Consider the following 18397-nt stretch of genomic DNA (forward strand, 5'->3'; position numbering starts at 1 on the left):
GCTCCAGCATCCAGCAGATCCAGGGATCCCAGCTGTGGTTTTTGGGGAAGCTCTGCCCCTGTGCCTGCTGCTCCCAGCTCCCTTGCAGCCCAGGCTGGGAGTGGCTGCAGGGTGCACAAAACTGAGGAATTAGTTCATGCACAGCTCCAGACACCCAAACAGGCTCGTGTTCCAGCTGCATGGAATATTTGAAACAAATGACCTGCTCGGGGCTGGGAGCCTGCCCTGTTTATGTACAGCGCCATGGCAACGGGGGAGGAAGTCATGACTTGGGGCTTGGCCCTGATGGGATCAACAAATGATATCACAGATTAGCAGCTCCCAATAAATCAGTGGAGCTCTGCTGTTCCTGCCTCCATCCCAGCCCTGGCAGCGTGGCAGGCACATCTCTGCCTTTGTGAGGGGCAGGACGAGCTGCAGGTTCTGCTCGTGTCAGGAGTGCCCCGAAAGCCACCCCTGCTGCCCTGCCAGCATCCTCCTCCTCCTCCTCCCGTGCTGACTCATCAGGGTCAGCCCTTGGAGCTGCTCCTGGCCCTGAGAGCTGCCTGCCTGTGCTGCAGCACTGCTGGAGCCCCTCTCAGAGCTCTGGCATCCTGGTGCTCCGCGCAAGCAGCGCAGCAGCTTTTGTTTCCTCCTGGGAGCTGTGAAAGTGATTTGTGTGCAGAAAAGCGTTCAAGGGGAGAAGTGTTCAGTGGAGGGGCTGGTAAGGAGATATGTCATCCCTCTTTGGCAGTCTTGTCACCGTCCTGGTCAGGTGCCCCTCCTGCCCAAAGCTGTGCCCGTGGATCCTCACAGCTGTGCCAATGCCAGGACAGGAGCGCTGGGAGGGAGAGGGCAGCTGCCAATTCTCTCCTTTGTCTGCAGGACAGAGTTTATTTCTGAGCCCAAACACTTCCCTGCTGGAGCCCAGGACCTGCCAAGTCCTCTGCCAGTACCAAGACAATTTTCCCCTTCCCTGGGCCTGGGATGTGGGAACTCAAAGAACGTGCCTCACGCTTTTAGGAACTTATTTTGGCAGTCGCACCTTTTCTCCTGCATAAGGTAAGACAATTATGAAAAGCAGTTCCTAGCACACTTCCTAATGCTCTTGATCTTATGCCAAAGTTGCATTTGACTGGAGAAGGAAATACAGTGATTTATTTAGTAGAGTTGATTAAAATTAAAAACCCGACCCAAAGCACAGCCTTTCTTGGCTTACAAAACAGCGCTGAAAGGAACAAACCCCACTCAGTGCTTGCACAAAACACACTGAAGCACCCATCCTGCCTTTGCACATGTTTTCATTCGAAACTACTGCGGGCTTGTCTGCCCTTCAGACACAGAAGTATTTGAAGCAGCTGCCAGATGTTGTGTCTGCCTCATGTTCTACAGTTTGCTCCTCCCTGTGCACTCTGTTCCTGTGGCCCCCTGCTCTGTCCCACCTGGCACGGGCAGGTGCAAATGTGGCATTTCCCTGCCAGTGTCCCCTGTGCTGAGTGACCTGGGCCCGGCTCAGAGCAGATCCTGTGCTCACAGGCTGCTGGGTGAGAGCTGGGGTGATTTACTGCTCAGGTGATGATTTACAGCTCAGGGGATTTACAGGCTCCTGCAGTAAAAGCACTCCGAGCCAGAGCTGAGCCCTTGGTGAGCAGCCGCAGTCCAGGGCAGCCTCCTGGGCTGGAACTCAGCTGAATTATAAATCTTATTTCCCCCCATCAGAGGGATGGTAAATTCTCAAACACAATGAAGTGGGGCAAAGAGCTTTGTGTTTTTTTCTGAGCTGTGACAGATTTGACTCCAGCAGAAGAGGGATACCTGCTGAGCAGGGAAGACCTTGGGATTTCCTCGGTGTTTGCCTGGCCTTGGGACATTGCTGGTGTGAAATTTGTTCAGTGGGAGCAGTTCCATTTGCCATCCTGTTCAGAGGCACCTCCCTGGCTCTCTGTGCTCCTGCCCCACTCACACTCCTGGAAAACCCCATCCTGTGCCTGTGGGGCATCCCAGGGCCAACCTGCAATTTTTCACTGGGCTCCCACTCACTTTTTTTTTTTTTTTTTTCCCTTTTATGAAAAAATACTGGGTTTCCCAGTAGGTTTCTCACAATGGAAACAGGTCTGAACTTTTTGTTCTCTCACTTTTCTCAAAACAGGACCTTTGAGAGTGCAGAACTTTCTGGTAGGCTGCAGGTAAAGCACCATCCACCAAAGCAGTAACTTAATTTCCTGCCACAGGCTGGATGTTTTCCTTGGGAGAGAACCACCTAATATTGATAAGGTCTGTTTCCACTTAACTTGAGGTCCAGCAGAGAGACTTGAGGAGTACCAGCTGTTCCTCCTACATATGATCTGTATTTTTCAAACTGTCTAGACACCTGGGTGGGTTGCACACATTACCAGCAAAGGTAGTTAATCATGTCAAACGTTCTCTTTCTCTCCAGGTTTGTTTTGTTTCACGAGCTTTGTGGAAACCCAGGGGAACACAGGGATTCAACAGACAAGTGAGGAAATTTGACACTTGGCCATTTTTCATCCTGGCCTGGCACAGAGAGGGCAGAGATTTCAGCATTTCAGGAGCTGTTGGCCGTGGTGTTTGGTGACACCGTGACACAGTGAGCTCTGGGGTGTTCCACGTGGGCTCTTGGTGAAATGCTGCTAGATGAAAACTGACTGAAACTGCTGCACAAAAGGAAGTTACAGCAGGGACAGATTTACAGAATGGCAGAAATGAAATTTACCACTGATTGTACAGGGAACCCCAGAAGAATGGGCAGCCAAGGTCCTTCTGATGCATCCTACTTGGAAAAATACAAATGTTTTCAATGAATGCTCTCACAGATGCCAGCTGCCCATCCCAAAGTGAAGTGCTGTGTGATAAATCCTTTTTGTTAGAAAGAAGGGGATTCTTCATATTCAGCCTGACTGGTTTGTTTGCTTTAAACAAACAGGGAAATGCAGATGGAGTTGGAAAGGGTGAGGGACAGGACAGGAGCCCCCTGAGAAGCTGCTCCTGCAGCTCAGACCCTCCTGGGTGGGCTGGCAGATCATGGACCTGGGATGGGGATCCTGGAGGGTTCCTGACATTTCCAGCAGCACGTGGGCACACAGGCTGTCCTCTCCTGTGCTCGTGTTTGCTCACTGTGTTCTGAGCCTCGCTCAACGCTGAGCATGGCTTCACCAGGATAAACCTGTTTTCCTCTCAGGTTGCCTGGCACTAATCACAGGAACTTTTGGTGAGCACAAGGGGTGTATCTTTCTCTACACACAGCAAAGGCAAATAAAATAATATTGTGGTCAAACGGGTGGGGTGTTTGCAACCCAAACAAGCATGAGAATCCCAAGACAAGCTGTGATTCATTTCCCAGCAAGTTTAGCTTGCAGTTTAGAACTCAGCAGCAGCACTGAACACCATCTCCCCAGGTGGGTGTTAGATGTTTTCAGGAGGGGATGGGTGCTGGTAGAGCAGATCTAACCCTGGGAGAAGCCAGGATGCAAAAGGATTGCTGGTCAGGAAAAGCCTTTGACGTGTGAACCCTTTAGCAGATGCCTTTGGCAAAGGCTCAGAATCACAGCTGGGGAGGGGAGGTTTGGCCCTGGGGCTGCTGGGTGAAGGTCTGTGTGTGCAGGCAGGGCAGGCAGCCCCCAGGGCATCTCCTGTGGTGCTTTCCCAGTGCCAGCGGCTCCAAAAGGTGCTGGAATTGTGTGAGGGGAGCAGCACGCTGCAGACCGTTCCTGAATTCTCTCAGATATCCTTCCTGCCAAATTCTCTGGACAGAGGTTGAGTAATCAAGGCAGGCTGCATGTAAAAACACATTTGTGTACGTCCAGGCGTGCAGGGCATTGCCAAAGTGGACAGACTGTCCTGCCTGGGCCTGCCAGAAAATTGTGTTTTGTCCAGCGGAAAGGAAAACATCCTTTTCTCTTTGCACTTTGGAATTTGTCTCTTCAGACTCTGACCTCACCAGCAGAGCCTCTCTCTGTGGGGCAGGGCCAGGCTGGGCTGCTCCCTGTGCCCAGGGCTGCAGGGGAGAGGCTCAGCATCCTCGGGAGCTTTGGGGCTGCTGCTCCTGCTCTGCACGGCTGCCCAGGGCAGGGCACACAGGGAAGGAGATCTCACACCTGGCAGGTTTGTGGGCTGCCCAGGGCAGGGCACACACAGAAGGAAATCTCACACCTGGCAGGTTTGTGGGCTGCCCAGGGCAGGGCACACAGGGAAGGGGATCTCACACCTGGCAGGTTTGTGGGCTGCCCAAGCAAGGCACACAGGGAAGGGGATCTCACACCTGGCAGGTTTGTGGGCTGAGTTGTAGAACCTGGGAGCTCTGTATCTGCTCCACACGCAGCTTTGTTTCCAGGCTGTTCCATATGGCTGGAAAGGCTGAGTTTTTAACAGAAGCACCCAAATGCAGGGACATTTTTGCTGTCTCTTGCTTTAAGCCCACGTCCTAATCTAGGGCTGACATTTTGTTTCACTCTTTACTGTCTGCATTAGATTAAAGTGGCAGATTTCCTTGGATTACGTGTTAAAATGGGACTACCAAGTGAAATTGAGTTTAATCGAGTATGACCCATCCATTTAGGGTCTGCCAGAATGGCTAGATGAGAAACCCCACACCAGGCACTAGGGGAATAAAACTGAAAGTCTTGAGCATTCAGAGTGTGTCTGCAGGAAAACAGAGCAGCTGACAGCTCCAAGGACATCCTTGGAAGGAGGAGCTGCCCCTCTCAGTCCCACTTTCCAACCAGTCCTGTCTGGGAACTCCTCTGCTGTGGGGGGTGGAATGGGATATGCTTAAAGCATCAAAGGAAGGTGGGAGGAGAAGAAGCCAAAGGAAACATTCTCCTGAAGCCAAATGATTTTGGAGAGGGGGTTACTGGAAAGGGGAAGTTGTTTTGTTTTGTTTTGTTTTCTGAGAAAACATCCCTGCAGCCAAGACAAACAAAGATGCCTGCTCTAGATCTTGTTACCTTTGGGCTCCTCGGGCCCCGTGTCAATTGCCAGGTTATTTTTATGGCCTGTTTAATCCACTGTGTCACAAATGTCCCCATTCTGCCAGGGGAGGGGGAAGGGGCAGGTGGATTCTCCAGGTAAGACCTGGTGAGAGAGGGAGCAGCCCCCATCAGAAGAAGGGGTTTGTTTTGAGGTGCTCGTTGGGAGTGTCTGTGCCACAAGGAGACAGCAGCAGCCTGAGCCTGCTTCATCCTGGGCACAGCTGAAGGAGAGCACAAAGATACAGAGAGAATGAGAATAACAGAAACACGATGGCAGTGCCTGCAATAGCAAGGATTGGCTTCCCCTCCCCTGGGCAGAAGAACAGCCTGGAGTGCCAGCAGCAGCTGAGGGATCCCCGTGCTGCCCAGGTGAGCACTCTCCCCACAGAGCAGGGAATGGGGCACACCTGAGGGGCACCCCAGAGGAAATGATTGAGCCTTCAAACGTGCCCAGGAGTTAAACCTGCCAGCAAAGCCTCTGCCTGGAAACTCTGCCCGGAAAAAGACTCAGAAAGGTACTTTTCAACTTTTGTGGTAACTAAAATCACAAAAAGGGGGCAAAGAAAGGAAAGGGGCTATTCATTTATTTTCCTACTTTACTATTTTTGATTATTTTAAAACTTGGTTCTAATTAGGTGATGCAAATTCTTCGGATGATCTCTGGGTCTGAGGGGGAATATAAGGTTTTATAGAGGCTGGTGTGAGGCTGTGTGTTTGTACCTTGTCTCCTAGCAGCAAAACCCACATGGATGTGAGAGGCTGTTTTATGATCCGCCAGGGCTGTTGTTGGACAGGCTGCAGTGAGCTGAGTTATTCCAACCACGCTGGGTTGCTGTTCCCTCCCTCTCTCTGTCTCTCTTCCCCCACCCCCTTCCCTCACTTTTTTCCCCTCTTTTCCTTTTTTTTGTCCGTTTTTCTTTCCCCTCCTCACAGAGAAGTGTCAGAGGGATGGATGCTCTCCCAGCCTCCTGCCAGAGCTCTCTGCCTGCCCGTCCCTCTCCTCCCAAGCCCTTTTCCCTGCTGGCTGGGGTTCCACCAGGCCTTTCTAAGGAGGCAGTGAGCTATGCTGGTCACCCTTTCAGTTGCTCATCTCTTTAGTGTTTTCAAGGAAAAAAAAAAAACCACCCAAACCCAGCAGCTCTGTGCTCCTGCCGGGCAGCAGGTTCCACCAGTGGGAGCTGGGGCTCAGGGTGCCCCCGCCACCTCTGCTGACAGCTGGGCAGCTCTGAGGGTGGGCAGGCCCCAAACCCACCTGGGCACACCTGGCAGAGCCCAGTTCCACCTGCCCTGGGTTCCCTTCTTGCTGCCTTGTCCTCCTGGGCTGGTCCTGCCCTCCTCCTGCAGCTCCTCCTGCCAGCCTGGGCTGTGCAAGCTGTGGCTGCAGGAATGGCCCCCCCATCCTCCCAGGGTCACCCCCTCCTGCCAGCCCTGGGAAGAGCCATCCACTGCATCCCATGGCTTTATTTAAAAGAGAGTGCCAGGAAAGGCAGGAGCAGCCCTGCTGTGACAGGCCTGTGCCTTTCACCCCTGGGCACTGCACTTGTTTCCACTGAGGTTATCCCTGCCCTCTCTGGATCTCAAGCAGAAAAAATGAGCTTTCTACCAGCAGGGAAAGAACTAAGAGGGTTCATTAAGCTTGTCAATATTTTAGATTAATTGTTTATGGCCTGCTCCTAGTTGCACCTCCTGGCTGGGCTCTGATCTCAGCAGAGCTGGGAGCAGTCAGTTTTGAGCCATGTCTGTTCATGCTGGCCCATCTTACACACCCCACTCACCCAGCAGTGGCCAAAATCTGCCCTGCAGCTGCCCTGCTCGCTCTCTGCTCAGCCTGCTTACAGTTTCTTTTCTGTAGTAGAGACAAATGTTTTTATTTTTTTGTTATCTTCATATGCATTGCAGAGGAGCAATGTGAAGAAACATGCTCTAATATAATGGTATTTACTGAATATATAGATTTCATGCCTGACCCTATACATCCTCCCAGTTTCTGGAGCCTTCCCCAGCACAGGACACCATGCCAATAGGAACTCCCCAGCTTTTAAAGAAACACCTTCCCATTGCTCCACTCCACAACAAAGCCAACTCTTAAAATAATGCATTTGTGTTTTCTCTCACTGAAACGTGGTTTCTTCACTCACCTGCATCACAAAAGAGAGTCAGAAGGTTTGTGTGCAGGAAAACAAGACACAAAAGAGATCCCTGGACAGGGTGTGGGGAATGATTTAATTTTCTCTTCTGCCAAAAACATTTAATTTGGGTGGAAAGGGGAATATCACTTCTGTGTCAAAGCTGTTGACCACCTCTAGAGGCAGAGCCCAAAAGGCACATTTCTTTCTGTTATATAAAAGTCTTTAAGTCCTCCTGGTGCCTCAGCATAAAGGGCTGAAGGGAGCAGTGCTTTTTGACATACTTCTTTTAAAACCAGTCCAAAGCACACTTTTACTGATGCCATCCATGCCTTGTTACCTCCTGTTCTGAGGGGAGAGCACCTTTCTGCAGGCTCTGCTGCCAGGTGCTCAGAGGGGCTGGGGGGCTCCAGGGCACTTCCAGCCTCCCACATCTGAGCTCCAGACACAGCCACCACAACCACCGGGCAGGGAGCAGGGAACATCTGGCCTTTGGCTTCCTCCAGAGACATCTGGCTGGGGCTGTTCTCTGTTCCCCTCCCTCTCTCAGCACAGGGCTCAGACAGGATCTGAAACCACACACCTCGGGGTGCCACAGACAGACAGACGGACAGACAGACACCAGGGCCAGCCCCACCCTGCTGCCCTCAGGAGAGCAGGGCTCACAAAGGGGGGGCTGCCTTGTGACCTTGCTGGGGTCCCCCCTGCCCTTCTCAGCTGCAGGAGTTAATTTAATTTAATATTTAATTTAATTTCTGTGTGGTTTCCATCTCCCCCTGCTCCCCAAACTGAACTGTTCCACTCACCCCATGCACCTCGGGCAATCAGAATTTGCTGGCAGGATGTCACCTAGCCAAATCAGTCTCTTTGTCTGCATTTGTTTGTTTTTTTCTTCCTGGCTGATGGAGCTGTGGTTTGTTTACTTATCAGTATACTTTCTTTCTCCTTTTATTCTAAGGAAAAGCATTTGAAGTGCAGGATCCTTTAGAGGGAATGAAGTGCAGTAAACACATCAGGAAGGGGCTGAATTAGGCAAATATCCCTTATTCCAGAAGGGATACTGGACACCTCCTTAGCCATGCTCAGGAGCAGACCCCTGACTTGTGTCACAGAGCAGGGAAACTGAGGCACAGCAATGCTCTGACTCACTGAATGGCAGCAAAAGGCCAGGGCAGAGCTGGGAACTGAGCCACAGCCTCCTGAGCCCTGTCCAGAGCTCTCCTCAGCAGGACACAGTGCTGCTGGGGCTGGGTGTTGCCTGGTTTCTGTGCTACCCTGTCTGCACAGGAAGCAGTTCACTGAGACGTGAATAAACGTGAATAGTGCTCAGAGTTGGGGTTTGGGGTTTTTTTCACCCTGTTTTCTTTTTAAAGGACAGTCTCCCAAAATAAATGTTCCCTTGAGTCAGTTCAGTCTCCAGTAGGAAGAGTTTCCACGGAGTAAAGACCTTTACCATTAGTAGTAGACAAATGGGTGACTCAAAATTTTTGAAAACTCAGCCCATGATCATATAACTTGCTATATTAGGAACTGGTGTAACTGAGTCTTCTGCTCAGTAACTTCTGAGAACAGCTAGGAGAGATGCTTCAGGGAAAGCAGCCCTGCCCTCCCTTTCACCTGCCCCTGGGTCTCTGTAAAGCACAATTGTGTAATATTAATTTCTCTGTAATCTCAGCTGTCTCTTTGGGAACAGCATCATTACCCTTCCAGCCTTTTCACTGCTACCTAAAAATGGCCTGGCCTCAATTCTGTCTCCCAGCTGAGATTCCCATGGACTGTGGGACACTGGACACTGCCCTGTCCTCGGGGGATTCACTGCTGCCTCTGCCAGGTCTTGTCCCCAGACTCCTGAGCAACTCAGAGCTGTGACTTTCCATCCCTTATTCCTTTCTGTCTGCTCTGACTGCTATGACCTGACTGTAGCTTCATTGTTGCTTAAATGACACCAATTCCTGTCACAAGGGCAGCTGTGGTCAGGCACGTCCCTGCTCTGCCAGAATGCACCTCCCAAACCTTGTCAGGACAGGAGAGGACCCCAGGGAGGAATGTCCCATCAGGGTGAGTGTCTGCACCTTACTGTCTCCTTGCCAGGCTGGAGGGAGGGAGGCAGTGGGAGCTGGAGAGGAAAGCGGTTTGGAGAGAGAGGAGTTAACACCTCAGACACCTCTAGGAAGGGAGGAGAGTGTGAGGCAGACAAAGGGTGGGAAATGCGGTTTCCTGCTGGAAGAACTTTGGCTGACACGTTTGCTGTGAGTAACACAGCCCCAGTGGCCGTGTCTGATTGTCTGATGGTTATTTATATTTATTTATAACTGCTCGGCAGTGATCCCCTTATCACAGGGCAGGGTCTGCACACCCACGGGGAGAAACCAGCTCAGAGCTGATGGGGTTTGCAACAGACATCAGCAAACTGCCCAGAGCCCTCTTCCCTGTGGGGGAAGCCGTGGTCCAGCAGAGTGCACAGGTTAAAATCAGAGAAAGGACCCTTGTGCCCCCCTTGAGCTGGGCAGGGTTCCTCAGCTTGGCTCTCTGTGCTGCCCACTTCTTCCTCTCTCTCAGCCCAAGTGCCTGGGCTGCTGCAGTTCCTCGGCTCAGATGGGCACAGGGAGAGGCTGTGCTGGCACATCCTGCCCTGGCTCCACCAGGAGGTTCCCAGCAGGTCCCTGGACTGCTGCCTGCCCCTGTTCACCCACAGGAAGGGCAGCAGAGCCCTGGGAGCACAGCCCGGCATCCTCTCCTCCCCAAGACCTGCCGGGGAGAAGGGACACGCTCCCAGTGCAGGACTCAGCCCTCGACCTTTCTCTGACTTCTAGGATGAGCTAATATTTGGGCAGTGCCTTTCTGCTGGGCTCATCCATCTCTGGGTGACAGTGACACCTCCGTGCTCAGGGTGAGTTTGTAGGTCAGATGCTGGCCCGGTGCGTGGGATTCCCAGGAGAAAGTGGAGTGTTTCTGCAAGCTGTTATTAAAGCCAATTATGTCTGTAAAAATTGCTTTCCGGGTGGAAGGTTGAGGTGTTTTGTGACATGCAAGTCACCCAGAGGACACAGAGGGGTATTTATTGCCACACCAGCCCAGGCCCAGTGTCCCCAGCGTCACCTGCAGAACCGGTTCTCCCCTCCCAGAGGCAGAAACCCAAAACCCTGTGAGGCAAGAGCAGAGAGGAGAGGGAAGGGAGTCTGTCCAGGCTCCTGATGGGGCACTCCTTGCCCTGCAGGGTGGAGGAAGATCTGACATGGAAACTTCCTTCACCCTGCTATCAGTGACTCCATCCCTCCCCGCCAGGCTGTCTCAGGTGTCCCTTCAGAGGTTGGGACACCAGTGGCCACCAGACAGACCCGGCCACGCTGATAGCACACCCGAGAGACACGAGTATAGGCACCTAGAGCCCTCACCTGACTCCTGTACCAAGGCCAAGATGGAAATAAAATCATCTTGTGAGCCTCCTCTATGGATGGGGTTCCCACAAGGAAGCCAGAGCCAGCTCCCAGGCAAAAAAAAAAGTGCTTCCATCCCATTTCAGTCCAAGAGACCAAGGAGATCAGTTTTACCCATAAACAGGCCAATATTCTGGAGCAAATCACTCTGTAATTCTTCTGTTTTCCCAGCTAGATCTTTATCTGCATTGTCAGCTGAGGACAACGTCACCCAAACCCTGTCTAATAGTGGACTGCACCTATGCTGCACAAAATTGAATTAATGGCAAGGAGATGCAGAGATGGACTGTCCAGCAATGCCTCAGTGCCTCGTGCAGGCTCACTGCATCATGTTCCCTCATGTTCAAGGGGCAGCAGAGCTCCTGGCTCGTGTTGCTGTCATGAATTAGTCAGTCCTGACCCTTGTGAGAGAGGAGCTGCTGCCACTCCAGAGCTTCATTGTGAGTTTTACCTGCTGAATATGGATGGTTTTGCTGTTGTGACAGAATGGAGATTTGCCTACATCTCAGGTAATGGCTGAGCCATTAAGCTGCCCCTCACTCATTCTAATTCCTTGTGGCAATAGGTGAAATCAAATTTATTCTTGAAAATTGCCAGTGAGATGGGTGCAGTGGAGCTCAGGGGCTGGGTCAGCTCTGCCCTGCTCTTGTGTGCCATTCCAAACCCCCGGTGGTGCAGCTGTGCCTGTGCCCTGGGGCTGTGGTACCTGCCTGCAGCCCTCTGAAGTATAAATACCGCTGTGCTCAGGGCTGTTGAATGTTGTTTATACCCCACTGGCTGCCACGCCGTGTGCCAGGGCTATAAATACCCTGCACCGTCTAGACTGGCTCTAAACTTGGCTTTGGGCACCTGATGCATCAGAGGGGTGGTTCCATCTCTCAGCACAAAGGAGCTGCCCCGAGGGTCTGATCAGGGCTCCGGAGGGCTTGGCCAGGGACTCGTGTGCCACCCCAGAGCAGCACTGCCCCACTGTCTGGGGGGGAAATCTCCCCTGCCCTGCTCCCAGGCTGCTGGGCAGCCAGCCCAGGGGAAATACCTGCCCTGATCCCCTCCTCTGGGCTCCGGGGAGTGCCAGGGTCCCACGGGTCCTGTGCCAGCTCCCAGGGCTGGTGCCAGGGCTCAGGGCAGTGTCCTGCAGGGCTGTGTGTGGCTGTGGCGCTCCCAGAGCTGCGGGCTGGGGCTCTGCACGGGGGATGCTCGGGCTCTGTGGCGGGCACTGTGTGCTGCTGGAGGAGCTGCCTGCCCAGGAGCGGCTCTGCAGAGCTCTGCAGTGCTCTGTGCTGGCCCGGGGAGGCTGCAAAGCTCATTTCCTCAGGCCTGGCACCGGCTCTGCTTCCCAGCCCTGCCGAGCTGCAGGGAGGCCACGAGGTGAGGCGTGTTTGAGCTGTCACCTGGGCAACAGCTAAACACTGACTTCAGATCATCGTTGTAAAATAGCTTAGCATCAGGGTGAGGAGGCAGGGGAAGGGGGGCTGCCACTGGAGCCCCATAAAATCCTCAGTGCAGAGCTCCTTGTGCAAGCCAGGCTGGCCCAGCTCAGCTGGGCAGGCAGCTCCAGCAGACTGAGCCAGGCTGGGCACAGCGGTGACCTGGTCCTGCAGGCACAGCACAGCCCTCACCTGCCCCCTGCCCCCTGCCCCTGCTCTGCTGGGCTCTGCTGGGCTCTGCCTGCTCCATGAGCACACCCAAGGGGCAGGTTTAGCCCAGGCTGCTCCCCAGGGATCCTCCTGGCACACCCCAGAGTCTCTGAGCAGCAACCCGGGTCTCTGGCACCAGAGAAACTGCCAGGATCTGGCCAGTGACAGCTTCCTTTTGGGTTATCCTTGGAATTAATACAAAAGATAGAGGGAGCACTGGGCAGCCTGCAGCTCAGGCTGGGCCTACCTGTGAGGCACCTGAGGCTGTGGCTGGGTACCCTTGAGGTACCTGTGAGGCACCTGAGGCTGTGGCTGGGTACCTGTGAGGTACCTGAGGTACCTGTGAGGCACCTGAGGCTGTGGCTGGGTACCCTTGGGGTACCTGAGGTACCTGTGAGGCACCTGAGGCTGTGGCTGGGTACCTGTGAGGTACCTGAGGTACCTGTGAGGCACCTGAGGCTGTGGCTGGGTACCTGTGAGGTACCTGAGGTACCTATGAGGCACCTGAGGCTGTGGCTGGGTACCCTTGAGGTACCTGAGGTACCTGTGAGGCACCTGAGGCCGTACCTGTGTGACCCAAGCCCAGCTCTTCAGCTCAGCAGCGATTCTGAGATGAGTGAAGGGTTTTGCAGAGTTTGTAAGACATGACCTACGCTTGTCCCTGCGCCCTGAGCCGTGGTGCACCGTGTCCCTGGGACATGCAGGGCTGTTTGCTCTCCCAGGTTTCCTGGGCAGTGGCTGGGGCAGGGCAGGCTGTGAGGGACAGAGCCCCTGCCAGGGACAGCTCTGCCCTGCTCCGGTGGGACTCGCTCCAGGCTCTGGGAGCTGTGGGAGGGACGGGCTGTGCTTGACCAGCAGCATGAGCTCACTCTGTCAGTCTCCTTTGGGTGAGATACATCAACAGCCTGCCGTTTGCCTTGGATGGAGTCATTCATTTTTTAAAATCTGCTTGTGCTGCTTCCCCTTGCCTCTTAACCCTTCCCAGCCTTTGCCTTTCCTCATGGTTTCAGTCAGAGAGGACAAAGAAGTGCGAACTGCATCAAATAATGATGTTTTCCACAGAGTCACCTTTTCCTTTCAGTGGCCAACAAACCCTGAGATCACACACTGCAGCCAGCTGTTAGCAGCTCCCACAGCCATCCCCAGAAATCCATACCACAGGAATCATTCTCCCTCATTTACCTGCCTCATCCCCTCAGACTGAGCCATGTAGGCCTCACAGCAGGATTAAATCTGCAGTGGAATCCTGAGGATCAGATTTAAAGGTGGCATTCAGGGCACACTTCAGCACAGCTGCTGAGCCCACAAGGCTGAGGTGCCCACGGCACAAAGACAGGCTCCAGGTTTTATTCCCCGTAATCCACAATAAATGGCAGGCTAACAGAAAGGGTGGGCTGGGCACTGACCACAGGAATTCCATAGGTAGATTTATTCTGTGGCTGCAGAGAGCCTGGATCTCTCCTGCTCTGCCTCTCCTGCATGTGGTTAAGGAACCAGCAAGAGAAGGAGAAAGGAAATTAACACAACAGAGAACTTGACATAAAAGTGTTTTATATCATCTCCTATAAAACAACCCATAAATCCCTGCCCTCCTGCTCCACCCCTCCACATGGTTTTCATTTCAGGGGCTGGCTGAGAAGCTGAGGAGTGGAGGGTACAAAGCACATATTCTGGGTGGGAGAGGTTCCCTTTCCTCCAGGCTTCCTCCTCACACCTTGTCCCTGTGCCTGCAGCACAGCATTCTCCCCTGGTGAGCAGTCACAGTCAGCATCTGTCACATCTGTCACAGCTGTCCCACCTGCCTGCCCTGTCCCAGCCCCAGGCACTGCGTGGGAGCACTCAGGGCCCTGCCTGGGCTGGGGAAGCTCTTGAGCAATGGCAGAGGCAGCTCTGGAGCCCCAGGAAAAGGGCAGAGGTCTGAGCTCTGAAAGATCCTGGTGTTCAGATTCGGTCCCCAAAGAAATCCTGGGATGTTTCAGGGCATTGCAGCTTCTTCTGGAGTTCTTGGGGCGCTGGCTGAGGAGGTTTGTGGCAGGATCTGGTGGCTGACAGTGTCAGATTCATAGAAAAAGAGGCAGTGCCCATAAAGCTGTGACAATAGCACACACAGTCCTTGAGGGTTTATTGCCAGAGCCCTGCTGCTGGCTCATTGCTCCTGTATCCATTTGTGATGTTACAGAACACATTTCAATGAAAATCCTCATTCACTGAATAAAAAACAAATCCAGGGGAAAATATGTTCAAATTGTAGCAATTATGGCTTTTGCTGCTATAAAACTTAATCCTCATCTTGGGCTGTTAGAGCTGACTGTTTTAAGGCCATGCTGGACAGCAGATTTACTGGGACAAATCTGAAGGTCAGGCAGAGCTTTAATGTTGCAGTGAGAGCCTTGGTGGTTTCAGGGAGTGTGCACAGCCCTCGTGGCACAGCCAGGGTGTCAGGGAAAGGAAGAGCCCCTGGAGTGACCCAATGAACCTTGCACAGGAAGGCATGGAAAATGCTTGGGTACAACCTTGTTACTTAATTCTGGAGTGAGGACAGCAAAGATCAAGACACAGGAAAGGTTGGAAGGATTGTTTAAAGCTAAGCTAATGACAATAAAAAAGCAGATGTGGAAGGTAATAAAAGAGATGGGATGGGCAGCCATTTTACTGTGCACTTTATGCTGATGTTAGCTAATAAAACAGCAGAGCCTTTGGTAACTGAGCTCCTCTCCTCTGTGCACTCCATCCTCCCTTCAGTTATTTAATTCCTCTTCAAAAATAACCAATCCTTATTTTAAGGGAAAGATTGCATCAAGTGATTATCTGCAAACCCAAGGAGGTGGGAGGTATTGTTGAGATGAAAGAGATTTATTTCACCTGGCAGGTATTTTGTGAGTTAAACTGCAGAGAACCAGGAGCATGGCAGACACATGTGTGTCACCCTGAGAATGTTCCCAGCACGTTTCTGCTGTAATTACAGCTGGGGGATGGCAGAGCACAGAGGTGCTGCAGCTGTCACCATCATAGCAGGGCTTAGATTGGGAGCAGCTCTCCCTCTGCTCCATAACCCTGCTCTGTTCACCTGTATTAGAGCACTGTCCTTAGCCCCCTGTGTCCCCTCAGGGGTGACTCTGCCATTTGATGACACTTTAAGCTGGCAGGAGATGCTGAGTGGGAGGTGCAGGCTGTGGTCAGTGAGCCCTTTGCTGTGCTGGAGCTGGAATGCTCCTCCCAGCCTGGCGTGCTGCCCCGGCGGGGTGGGAAGCACCCCATGGACCCTGCACCTCCTCAGCTCCCCACCCAGCCCACTCCCCATCCAGGGGATGCTTGGTCCCTGAGCTCACTCCTGAACGGGGTCCAGGTAGCTCCCTCTGCCTCAGCTGCTCGTCCTGAGCCCTGCATCTCTGACTCTCCTCCCATATGGCTCCCATTAATCCTGGTCCTGCCTGCAGAGGAGCTTGCTGTGGTGATGGAGGGAAGCTGGTTCACACAGGGGGATGCTGCTACTCTGCTCCATTGATCCCCTTTTAATCCTCCAAAAATCAGCATTCTTTCTGCCTATATCTGCCTATATCCCCTATCTCTGACTATATCCCCTATACCTATCTGTGTATATCCCCTGTCTCTGACTCTACACCCTCCATCTGGCTCTTTGGGCTGTATTTGCACTGAACTTCCAAGGGGGCAGGAGCTCTGCTCACCCCTGCAGGCCCTGGCCTCCTCCCTGCCTGCTCCTTCTCAGCCCTCATCACCCACGTGGGAAACAGGAGGAGCCAGCAACCACCCTGCAGAATGAGGGACTGGAGGAATTCAGACTGGGTGCCTTTGGGATGTCCCTCAAATCACCCAGAGCACTCCCAACAGGGCTTTGCTGACAGAATGGCCCACGGTGTGTCTCTTCACTGTGTTCCTGGGTGCTACACAGTCTTCATCATGCCTTTGGATACTCTTCTGGACATGCATGCCTCCCAAACTCTGGGCAGTGACCCCAGGTGAGTGCTGTCACCAGGCTGTGCATCACCACCAGAGAGATTCCTGTGGTGGCAGGGATGGAAAGACTGACAGCCCCCACAGACACCCACTGACAGCAGGCTCTGGACTCCTGTCACCAGGGGCTTTGGCTGCTCTGAGTGCAGACCTTCAGTGCTTCCAGGAAGGAAACAGAATTCCTCATGCTCCTGCTTGACTGTGTGGCTGTTTTTTATTTGATGCCAGGAAATAGCAGGGTTGCAGACCCCTATCTGTTGTTTTGGACCATTTTACCAATATTTCACCTAACTCAGGGCTGGAGACAGATCTGCTACAGCAATGTCAGACCCAGCTCCAGCTGCAGTCAGTGGAAAAAGGGTAACTGCCTTGAGTGGGAGCTGGACTGGGACCTAAAACAGTGAGTGCAGTGGTGCTGCAATGTCTTTCATCTCAAAGACACTGGGTGAGATCCAGGCTATGCTGGTAATGCTTGGGAGGCTGCCAGCAGCTAATGATGTGGAACAAGCTGGTGACTCCTTGCTCCGGTTTGTAGGAAGCCACCAGACAAAACAAGGCCCAGGAATAGCCAGCTCAGGCCTTTCCTGGTTGGGTTCCTGCTGCACTGGCATGGCAGTAATTTAGGAACTTCCCCTGATGTGGCTCCTGTGGTGTCTGATCTGTGGTGGCCACAATGCTCTGTGCACATTTATCCCGATGGAATTCCCTAGAAATGCTCAGCAGGCTGTACCAGCAGTGTCTGGAGCACAGAGTTTTCCCACATCTGGCCCTCTCTGCTGGGGCTCTGATAGCTCTCAGCATGACACAGAACCTGCCCTGCTCTGGTTTCCCTGCCGCTCCCAGGGGTGAGGGGATGGAGGAGCAGACACATCCCAGTGTGTGCACCCCTGGAGCTCACACCCAAGGCAAGGAAGAGATGGATTCTCCAGCAGTGTCCCTCTGGCAGGGCAGCATGTGGGGACTGGACAGTCCATACCCACCCCAGCGTGGGATCAGGAGCAGGAACGGCAGTGGGGAAGGAAAGGGGCATTCCCTGCACAGCACAGCTGGACAGCTGCTGAGGCTGGGCAGGCAGGTATGAGCAAGCACAGCTCCTCGTCCCACCTGGCTGAGGACGAGGAAAATCAAGGTGATGATGCCCAGGAAGCTGGGAGAACTTTTGCTGTCTGGCTCAAACAAAGAGTGCAATGGCTTTGTGTGCCAGGGCTTCAGAGAAATCTGAGCTTCTCAGAGCCGATCTCTCCTTGGAGACGTGTTTGGTGAGGGGGACCAGGAGCCACAAGACAGAGCACCTTCAGAGGCGTTCAGGCGTTTTCAGGCAAAGCGGGAGGCGCGGCCAGGCTGCCCAAGATCCCTCGGTGCCCGATCGGCCCCGCTGCCGGGCGGGTCTGCTGCCAGCGCCGCTCCTGCAGTGCTCTCTGCTGGGGAAGGCGCTGCCGAGCACCGGCTCCTGCAGCCCGCCGGGGAGCGCTGCGCCCGGGCAGTGCGTGCGGCACCCCGGGCCAGCCGGGCCAGCCGGGCCGGAGCCGTGCTAACCGGGCCGGAGCCGTGTTAACCGGGCCGGAGCCGTGCTAACCGGGCCGGAGCCGTGCCAGCCGGGCCGGAGCCGTGCTAACCGGGCCGGAGCCGTGCTAACCGGGCCAGCCGGGCCGGAGCCGTGCCAGCCCGGCCGGAGCCGTGCTAACCGATCTGGGGCTGCGCTAACCGGGCCGGAGCCGCGCCGGCAGAGGGCGCTGCGGCAGAACCGGGCGGAAAAGGGTCCGTTTGAGTGAAAAAAGGGTCCGTTTGGGTGAAAAAAGGGTCCGTTTGGGTGGAAAAGGGACCGTTTGGGTGGAAAAGGGTCCGTTTGGGTGGAAAAGGGACCGTTTGGGTGGAAAAGGGTCCGTTTGGGTGGAAAAGGGACCGTTTGGGTGGAAAAGGGACCGTTTGGGTGGAAAAGGGACCGTTTAGTGAAACTCTCGCAGTGAGCCGCGCTGGCCCGGTGCGGAGCCTCCCTGCTAACCGGTGTTCTTTATCCACAGCGCGCCCCATACAAGCCCGTAGCTGCTTTAGCGGCGCTCTTACACCTCTCAGTAACCTGCACCTTGTCCCTCAACATTCCCGGCAGGTTTGGGATCAGACGATCCCTAAAATGAAATGTTTTTGTCTTCTGCTGCCCCGTGACGTCACGGAGGGGGCGCTCTGTCTCCCTGCCGTGACGTCACGCGCGGCCGCCGGCCACGCCCCCCCGGTGGCGTCACGCGCGCGCGGCCCGTTCG

The sequence above is a fragment of the Fringilla coelebs genome (assembly GCF_963513975.1).
Source record: "Fringilla coelebs genome assembly, chromosome: 22".
Taxonomy (NCBI): Eukaryota; Metazoa; Chordata; class Aves; order Passeriformes; family Fringillidae; genus Fringilla; species Fringilla coelebs.